Raw genomic sequence first — 7,376 nt, forward strand, 5'->3', positions numbered from 1 at the left:
ATAATATAGCAGTGGCATAAACTCTCAACCACCCGCAAGAGCGAATGGTTGGTGCTACAGAGATCCTTAAGGTTTTCCTTCCGCTTGAAATGTTTCTGAAAGTATCAACACAATTGCAGTTTCAAACTGCTTTAATGGGTGATATGTCTCTGCAGCAGTGCCAGATCCGAGCCTTAGATAATTACACCTTTCAGAAAGGAGCCGGGGCTTCCTCTCTGATGATTGGTGACTATTTCAAATTATACGTAGGCAGTGATGTTTGGAAATGGGAGAATAGTTTTAAGTGTATGATGCTGGAGGGGGGCAGGAAATCTGTGAATGGGGGAAATGGCTTCATGGGGGAGATGGGCTGTTAGTTTGATTGTATTCCACCAGATTCAGAGCATGTGACTAGAATTTATTAGGGCCAGGAATCATAGAATTGTAGAGTTGGAAGGCATCACGAGGGTCATCTAGTCCAACCCCATGCAATGCAGGAATCTTTTGCCCAACGTGGGGATTGAACCCACGCTCTCAGTACCACTGCTTTTCTGGTCGACTTGTACTTCCCATCGGTCCCCACCCCCTTCTTCTTTCCACTCCTTTGCCTCTCACCTCTGCTGGTCCCCCTTGCCTTAATCCCATTGGCTCATATGATACCATAGCTGCTTTTGTTTCTCTTTTCAATGAGTTGGTATTCTCTACCTGAGCTCCACCACATAAACCTACACGTTCGGCCTCCTAGGACTAAGGATTCTTTCTCCACCCCTGCCCCACTTAAATATATTATAGGGCCACATCCGGAGAATACATTTAAAGCATAAAATATTGGAAATTGTAGTTCAGGGTGCTGGGAACTGTAGTTCAGTGAGGCGTAAATTACAGTTCCCCAGGATTCTGTGGGGGAAACTTTAATGTATGCTGTGGATGTGACCTATATCTCTGCTTAGGAAACTAAATGTCAAGCTCCAACCAAACATTTAACCTGACATACTGCTTTCCTATGGGTAGGAAACTTTATTTTGTGGAATAGCATTTTGCCATGTGGTACAGCCCTCAGTAAGAACTTGACCCAGGTTGGCTTTCTGCTATTGGTCACAAGCAGCCTTATGTAGCACAACCTATATGGGGGGGTAGGGGAGCTCTCTCAGCCTGGGGGCCACAGTCTGTTGTGGACAGCCTTCCAGAAGCTGTGGGGCCAAATGCAAAATTAAGCGGAGCAATAGCACTCAAGGATAATGGAGGGAGTGTGGCCTCTCAAGGGCCATAGAGAGAGGTTTTTTTTGGGGGGGCACACTTGGCCCCTGAGCCTCATGCCCCCCCCTTCTGGCCTATACAGTACATTGATAAATGGAAAGCCATTTTATTCTGAATTTCAGAATCAAGCTGTGGATGCAAATCGGTTGAACTTTCTCAGCATCTTTCCCAGGGCCAGGCAGATGGTCAGCAACAGGATTAGCCACAGTTGTTGAACTGTTGGTGTCTATGCAGTTGGTCTAGTAAAATGTGTCATAGTATGTTGTGCACTAAGCTTTAAATCTGCTTTGGCCGCTGTATTTTGAAAAAGGAACATCCCTAGCTCTGGCGCAGCTGAGGCTATCCAGTTCTAAATAAGTGTTGAATTGCATTCCGATTAGTTCTGTAAGATCAGGTGCTGGTTCATTGTTGCCCCTCTGCCCTGCCTCTGGAATGATTCAGCTGCAGAAAGCCAATGCAGACAGGAGGGAAGAACCAATTAGTCCACTCAGCCAGGGCTGAAATCTATGAGTAAGACATCTTTTTGTCCTTCCTCGTCCTCTCCTCTTTAGGGGTGTGTGGGACAGCTTGCCAATGGCTGCTTCAGAATAGGAGAGAAATCAGGGGAAACTGGCTTATCTATTGCCAACAGAAAACACAAAAAGAAACTTAAACAGAGATTAAACTCTCTAGTTTTGGACTAGATTCCATAGTAGTTAAGAAGCAAGAAGCACATCTTGAATCTGAGAGACCAAGGCTGCTTCCAGATGACCCGTCTAGTCAGCAATCACCCCCATTTGTTTGCAGAGAGGTTAGAGATGCTGCTGCATCCAAGTCAGTGCTATTAGACCAGGCATCCCCAAACTTCGACCCTCCAGATGTTTTGGACTACAATTCCCATCATCCCTGACCACTGGTCCTCTTAGCTAGGGATCATGGGAGTTGTAGGCCAAAACATCTGGAGGGCCGCAATTTGGGGGTGCCTGTATTAGACACTGCTCAGGGCATTTCCCTAGCACTTCCTTTATTGCAAAAGCCAACTATAATTTTGCAACCTGAATTTGCTGGTATGTGACTGAATCCCAACCAAAAATAGTGACAGCCTGGAAGCACCCTAACCAATACCTAAACTGTGTTATGACATTTAACAATGTGCTTCAGAATTGCAGAGAAAATAGTGTGGGGTTCTCTGCAGATTAATCTGCTGGTGCCAGGGACCCTGGGTCTCCGAGAAATACATTCTTCAGTTCCTATCAAGTTAAGGAACCCTCCCTCATCCATTCCTTTAAAACAGAACACTCTCTTATGCATTCTTGGTCTGCCACATTCCTTGGATTCCAGCTCCTGCTTAATACCCTGCCTGAGCTTCTGCTGCTTTCAACCCAAAGAATCAAAACTTTTTTCCTAAACTTTTTACTGATTGTGCTCTTGGCATCGTTGCTACTGTGACTTCCTTTAAGTAACTCCAGCCATTTATTTGAGCACAAATGGTAAAGCAGATGGATTGGCAAAATGGAGGAAAAACATAAACGGAAAAGTTGTTCACAAGAAAAGAAAATTACCAGTGCGGGCATGTCTGTGCAAAGTTACCTAACTTGTATACAGATCATTCTGTGATGCTGGGTTTCCTTCCGCAGAGTCTGGAGGGTTTGGGAGGAGACAGTAAGAACCTATTCAATTGCAGGAGGGAAAGTGCAGAGGTCCTGCTGAAACCATCTCTGCATAATGCCTGCACATTTTCAAAAGTTACACTCTGCTTCTTCAGCTTAGTCATTCATGTAGGTTGCACCATATTGCTATTCAATTTGATACTGTTTCGCTAATTAATCCAAGGGCATTATGAATCACATGTGAATCATCTAATCCTGTGGAACCAGATCCAAAGAGTACACTATTCACCTTCGCCCATGTAGTATGCTGCCATGTTTGAAGCGGAGATGTACTGCAAATCTGAATTTTATATATGTGGTAACTAAGGGTCAGACTGAATGAGACACCAATCAAACACTTAGCAACTGCATTATTGGCTTTCTATTGGGGTGGGGGAATCCAAATGGGGATCGTGGCATCTTGCATCGTCCCAGTTTGGACTGGGCCCCATGCACCTTCAGTTCGTGTTTGGGGGGAGTTCCCATTTGCTCCAATGGGAGTTTTCCCACTTATGCAAATAACCAGCACAGAACGCATAATCTGGATCAGGACCACAGTAGAGGGCAAAATGTGTGCAGACTCCTTTTGTAAGTTGATCCCTTGTTTATTTGTACTGACATGAAAAGAGAGGCCTTTTTTTATTCTTGCGGAGGTGGAATCAATATGGAAGGTTGGAATCCTGTGTGTTTGTAGGTAGACTTATATCTGGAGAGGTCAGGGTCTCTAAAGCAGAGCTGTGATCTGCCATACAGCTCCATGCCATTTCAGTACAGACAATAAATACTGACCACATAATGAACTGGTAGAAGGAGAAGCACAAAGAACCTGTGCACATTTTCCTATGAACAAAGGACGGTTAGTGTTTCTGAACAAAGGAGAAGGGTAACTAACTTCAACTCTTAATCTCAGGGTCATGGGTTTGAGCCCCATGTTGGGCAAAAAGATTCCTGCATCTCAGGGGGTTAGACTAGATGCCCCTCGGGGTCCCTTCCAACTCTGCAATTCGGTGATTATATGGCTGGCTGTTTTGCACAATGCAACTTAATGTTCCAAGCTTCCAAATTCAGCAGGATGCTTGTCAATGGAATCTTCACCTGCCTTTTCCTGCCCCCAGCTCATACACTTACCATGTTTCAGCAAAAATCAGTTTTCTAGTTGCTTGCTTGTCGAACAGTTTAAGCTGCTATGAATTGTTGAATAGTGGCTTTCAAGTGCTTTAGCTATGGGATTCCTTCCGGATTCTGTCTTTGCTTGAAGTCCAGAACTGGAAGTGACCATACAGGCTCAATTTGCCACAATTTCATTGGCATCTGCTAAGAGCAACACATCCATCTAGTTTCTATGACTGCCTGATAGGTTTTAAGCCACAGTTTGAACCTCAGGGACTTGGGGATCTCATAAATAGTAATACACTTACCTTATTGTTTGAGTAAGCATATTCTGTAGTTACCCAATCAGTTCATGTGTAATGATCACATTCACAAAGTAGCTTCTGGTATGTTGAATTTGCTAGTGTCTACCTTGCAGGTGACAGCATTCTGAATTTTCAGAAGACCAGCTTATGCAGTGATGGTCACAACTGCTCTAGATAACATGCTGCTGCAAATCTACCCCGCATGTCCACCATTAAAGTGGTTTGTGACTATGCATATGCTTACTGCATGTATAGAAGCTAAGTCTTTTTTTGAAAATTGTTTGGGATTTTTAGCTTTGGGAAATGCATCACACCTCATTCTGAACAACTTTTTCCAGTTGCCAAATTCCCCAAAGTGCTGCTAGTTTGTTTGTTTGTTTTTCAAGCAATCTGCTGCAGCGCAGATGGGGCAGAATTCAGTACAGTATTTGGACAAGTAACATTTCACCATTGCTGCATCAACAACAGAGTACTGCCTGATCACTTAACAGTTTGAAAATGTTGCCAATGCCCGGCAACAAGGGATAAAGATAGCAGCTTCATTTGGATTCCTTGGGGTTGGCAGCAGACGCTACCTTTTGCTTGGCCAGGAAAAGAAAGGAATTTTTTTGTGATTCGTTTTCCTTGGGGACTTGTCTTCTCTACGGCGATCACATCCACAATGCAGGTCCAGTCCTTGTTTGACTATGAGATCACATTAGGACCTAATTCCATTTGGTGTGTTACTCTGTCTTGTTCTGGATTCACACTGTGCCATTTTAACTGGGGCTTCAAAGCTGTACGAGGACATGCCAATGTCTCTTAACAATAATAGGGTAGACTGTGTAATCTAGCAGCTCCTGCTGAGGCCAAGAATGACGGCAGGGATAGCCACCATCTATAAACCCTTTTACCTTGAGGTTGTTCCTTGGCCCAAAGCATTAGCCAGGAAGGACTTATCTGCATGGGGGACGCGACCTAGATTTACAGGCATGAGAGGCCACGCAGCGGGGTAGATTCATACAGGCAGCAGGCTACCATCCTAAACTGTAGGCAGGCAGTTTAAACTGCTGCAGGCAACATTCTGTACTACTTCTTCGTATTTGGTTTCCCACATCTTCCCAAACTGAACTTCCGTTTAGTAACCTGCCAGTACAATGAGCGCCACCAGTCCACAAGTGCTCAAAAGCATGTCATGAGTTGCACGAAGGGTTCTTGGCTGGTCTGGTCTGGTCAGAGATGGAGAAAGATTGTGATGAGTGTCTGGAGCTGTATTCTGGGAAGGAGACCAGTGAGTTAGTTGCCTGCAGGGAGTCCTACCTCTGTGTCTTCTGATGCCTGATGCAACTCGGGGTGAGAAGGGTCTAAGAAAAAATGACATTTTATCTTTGCTCACCATAATTACACAGGTCGACCCATAACTTACAGAACCAGAGGAAATTATGCAAAATAAGCAGCCTGTGATAATTTGTGCAGTTTATGCAAGCAACAGAATACAAACTCTTTTTTTTGCATAGGTCACAGTAAACAGCATTTATTTGAAGGCCCAAACACCAAGGGTATTCATGCAACATTTTTACTGTCTGCAGTTCACAAGTGCAGAACTTCAGTCTGTTCTGGTCCCCAACATGGTTGACATGGGGTGTGGTGTAAGCAGCCTGTCTCGCCACACTCGGGAGAGGCTTCTGGGGGTGCACAGGGATTGGGAGAATGAAAGAGGGGGGAATATGGAGTTTGAAGAAAAATGCAGTATCTGGGACTGGATAGGGCAGGAAAGGAAAGGAAACTCATTGAGGTCTGGCAACCTGGCATATAATAAGCCCTATTGAACTTTTTGCTAAACATGCCTTTAAGATGAAACGGCTTCCACACACACTTTAAGCAGGCAGACATGCTAAAAAAACCATTAGGATCTCTGAGGGAGACAGAGCTATGCTTGGAAAGGAGCATATGTAGATGTTAAAGTCAGATAAATGCATCCAGAAGCCAGCGATTGGGCTCCATATGTGTACACTAAGGATCTCACAATGATATTGGATAAACCGATAGATTGGAAGAGACGGAGGCAAATGTCGGCTGCTGTTTCTTCCGTTTTCCAATCAAAAAGCTTTTTCACGCACCAGCAAAGCTTTCCCAAAATCCTAGGAAAGCAGCAGACACTTAGGCAGTTACAGGAAGTGGGATTAGCAGGCTAATAGCACAGATGGTGCGTTTAGTGGAGGCACTTTGAAGACATTCTTTGCACTGGCATCTCAACACAGCACAAAGGAAAGGTGGCTCATTTCTGTGCCTGTACATTTCATTTGTAGGAGTTATAATTTTTTAATGCGTCTGTCTTGCTATCTTCCTCTTTTGTGTCCTGCTGTGGGGAAAAAATGCATTAATAAACTATATTTCAATGCTGCCGGTGCAATTTTTTTTTCTTCTTATGGCTTTTTGGAATTGAGCTGGGAACCTTTCAGTCGCGGTCTTTCAAATTGCTGAATATTGTTCGGCTGTTTTCATTTGTAGCTCTGTCACCTTTAGGCTTCTGAAAGTTTTCTCTTCTTGAAATAACACTTTCCTTTGCATTGCTAATGTGGCATTTAAAAAGTTGCTAGGCTGGCAAATATTTCTGTGTTTATCCTCTTCCTCCTAACACAAAATCACGTGACTCATAAATCATAGATGTATTTGAAAGGGAATATACTGATATAGGGTGTATACTGAGGTCACTATTCCAGCGTCCTCCTGATCTGAGGTGTAGAACTGTCCTTATAAGAACATAAGAAGTGTCTGCTGGATCAAGCCAAAGGCCCACATCTAGTCCAGCATCCTGTTCTCACAATTGCCAACAAGATACTAGCAGGAAACTAACAAGCAGCGCCTGAACACAACGGCACTCTCCCCTTCTGTGATTTGTAGCAACTGACATTCAGAAACATGCTGCCTCCAACTGTGGACATTGATCATAGCCATCTTGGCTATTGATAGCCTAATCCAAGCTTCCTCAACCTTGGCCCTCCAGATGTTTGTGACCTACAACTCCCATGATCCCTAGCTAGCATGACCAGTGGTCAGGGATGGTGGGAATTGTAATCTCAAAACATCTGGAGGGCCGAGGTTGGCCTAATCCACG

The sequence above is a fragment of the Zootoca vivipara genome, chromosome 1 (genome assembly GCF_965207765.1).
Source record: "Zootoca vivipara chromosome 1, rZooViv2.hap1.1, whole genome shotgun sequence".
NCBI lineage: Eukaryota > Metazoa > Chordata > Lepidosauria > Squamata > Lacertidae > Zootoca > Zootoca vivipara.